At 35.8% G+C, this 3,106-nt stretch overlaps 1 long non-coding RNA gene across 1 annotated transcript; it reads left to right on the top strand.

Annotated features, from left to right (window-relative positions):
- Positions 1-1,059: 1,059 nt before the first annotated feature.
- On the top strand, positions 1,060-2,645 carry LOC127105460 (uncharacterized). The gene is made up of 2 exons (XR_007795009.1): positions 1,060-1,940; positions 2,032-2,645. It is a non-coding gene; the product is annotated as an uncharacterized LOC127105460 (long non-coding RNA).
- Positions 2,646-3,106: the final 461 nt, after the last annotated feature.

Here is a 3,106-nt window from a genome sequence, read left to right as displayed (position 1 = left end):
TTTGCTTATACTTCTTGTTCAAGAATTGTTGACTTATTTTGTTGACTTGAATGAATACTTGCTTACTTGAATGCTTATGCTTTGAATTCAATTTTTGTTTGAACTTTTGATATTCCATAGAGACATGTTTAAGTTGGTTATCTTGTTCATGTTTGTCTCTTCTTTATTCACTATGTCCCTTATTTTATTGTCTTTGTTTATTAGCACCTAGATAATAGGGCTAATTTTCAATTAGGATTGTTTGTGACCTTACCTTTGTGCATGTTTATGACATTTCTTTTCCAAGCATAATTATTTGATGATAATTAGTTTATTGTGCTTTAGTTGCTGACTTATATGTCTTCTCATCTCCTTAACTTCAATTCACTTTCTTATACCATGTTAAGTTAAGCACTCCACATTTGTAGCTTTGCATGCTAGCTTGTTTAAGTGTTTGCTTCCTTTCATACTCCAATTTTGTCCGGGCATTTTAAATTTTCATAAATTCGATTTAATTTTCAGTTTATATCATATGTACATCATAACATGCATTTTATCATTAATAATACCTGAAATATCAGTCAGGATAAATTTATTGAAAATACAGACAAATCGGTTGAATCTTTCCTCAAGTACGGACAAAATCAGCAGATAAAAAGTTTCAAATTTAAAATTGCAGACGCCAGTATTATTAACCTACGGTTCATGTAGTTTAAACTGGTGTACCCGTTATATTTTTCAGCGACTGTTTCAGTTGCATTTTGACCCGCCTGAGTCTTTTAACCGGTGCAAATCTATTTCAAAATTTAACCAAACGCTGTATTTTTTCAATAAGTATATTTTGTGCTGATCATTTTAGTGTGCTCGATTTAATTTTTCAAGCAAATTTATATCCGGTCCCTATTTATAATCGGTCACTATTTTTTTGGTTTAGTTATTTAATTAAAGTAATCAGAATTTTTTTAAAATCAAATATTGATTAGAAATTTTATATATTTCCTTAAATAAATAATAATTGTTTGAAAATAAATAAATTTCAACATTGGATTCCTATCTCTTTTTTTTTACAGCTCATGTCTCTCTCATCACTCTCCCTCATGTTTCCTATCTCTCTCACGTTTCCTCTCTCACACACATTACCCTCATTTCCATCATCACACTCCATCAACGTCTCTCTGCTACAAAAGAAAGCAAATGAAAAGAAAAAGACCGACTGCTCTCTCTCTCAAAAAGAAGAAAAAGAAAACTAAAAAGAGAGGACAATAAAAAGAATCCTCACTCACTTTCCTCAACAACTCCCTCGCCACTACAACCGCCGGAAAACCCAACCTCCACAACATCACTCCACTACATCCATACAACCTTCACGCACAGTTCCATATTCAAACCTTCACCACCCTCACAACCACCTCCTTTGCTCACTTCCCTCCCTCCACCTTCCATTGACGTCACGAATTCCATCACCTTCTTCAACGTCTTCTCCCCACTCATCCACCACCGCAAACCGTAAATCACCTTCACCGGTGACGAAACCTCTTCACTTCGTCGTCGTCCCCAAATCACCTCCTTCTCCACCTCCGTCACCTTCGCAACTCACAACCACCATTTTTCACAAATCGAACCACCACACCACACGCCAGCGAGCGCTCAAAGCCTTCAAACAATCCCTCGCCACGTCTCCTTCCGCGCCGCCGCGATTTCTGAGCGTCGCCGAGTCATCGCGCCGCCGTCATCTTCCGATGAAGCTTAACCGTCCGAATCCACAAACCCAACCTTCCTCAACCAATAACGACGGCCTCGCATCTCCCATTTTTTAGTAGAGAGTGCTGCGAAGGGTTTTTTATTAAATCAGTTCGAGATCGTGGTACATGATGGTGTAAACGGAACACGGAGCAACCACGAAGCATCGACCGACACACAGCAGTAGCGAGTTCAACACAACACGATAACAGTCGCCAGCGGTAACGAATCGATACTTACCATATTGTTCAATGTTAATTTTTTTTATACATAAATAATTGGATTATATTTCTCATTCATCGTGTATTTCAGTATTGGTTGAATGGCGGGGTTACCGCGATTATTTTCTACTGCGGTTGTTGCCAATTTTCTTCCACATATGTGTTGGATTGTTATCAGAAAGCGTTGAATGGTCTTAGTTTACATTACATCCCGACTATTGTATGATTTGAGTTCATTGCATTATGTTTAGATTTTAAAATATGTTTCATGTGTTTGAAAGTTTGTAATGATATGGTATGTATCGTGCTACTGCTAATTGATTGTGGCGTCGAAGTCGGATATTGCGTGATGAACGTTTGAAACCGTCATTTATACATGTTTAGAGGGCGCGGCGTTTTTATTGATCATATTATACTTTATTTCATATGGCGATGCGGTATTTTGAGGTTACCACCATGTATTTCTCCTGCTATTGATGCTAGCAGGACGTGACTGGGTTTAATCCATAACCTCCCATGTAGGATTTTGCATGCTTTGTAGGAATTTATGGATTTTGAATAAGTTTTGTTTTCTTATGGAAGCAATTTAGGTTAGTTGTTATAGCAGGGTAGGTTATATGTTAATCCTGTTCTTAATAATCATTACTAAAACGTTAAAGTAGCAATGGCAAAATAACAATGATTGGAAACGTCTCAAGGTGATAAGCGGCGGATGCGGTGTGTACTGTTCCAACTTTATTTATTTTACATATTACATTTATGCACTTTTGAGTTTTCTTATATATGACAAATAGTAAACAATATTGTAAATAAATTTGTAAATAAATAATATGATAAAAAATTTGTATTACCAATATTTAATTTCATTAACAAAACACAAATTTAAAACCTCGATCCAATATCGAGTATTGTCATTCAAAATTAAATAAACATCCAATCACAATCAAATACCATTTCATTTGGGAAATGAAAAGGGGGATGACTTTGAGTTTTCAATTCCTCTCCTAAATTATTTGAATACGAGTTCCCTTACTCGGTTAGTCAGATAGTCGTTATTTCTAATCCACCTAAGCACAAAACAAATCGAATCATTTTATAAAAAGAAACAAAGAGGGAGATGACTTTGAGTCTTCAATTTTTCTCCTCGATTATTTGAATACAAGTTC

This window comes from Lathyrus oleraceus, chromosome 7 (genome assembly GCF_024323335.1).
Source record: "Lathyrus oleraceus cultivar Zhongwan6 chromosome 7, CAAS_Psat_ZW6_1.0, whole genome shotgun sequence".
NCBI classification, from domain to species: Eukaryota; Viridiplantae; Streptophyta; class Magnoliopsida; order Fabales; family Fabaceae; genus Lathyrus; species Lathyrus oleraceus.
This window is presented reverse-complemented; position numbering and strand designations above follow the sequence as displayed.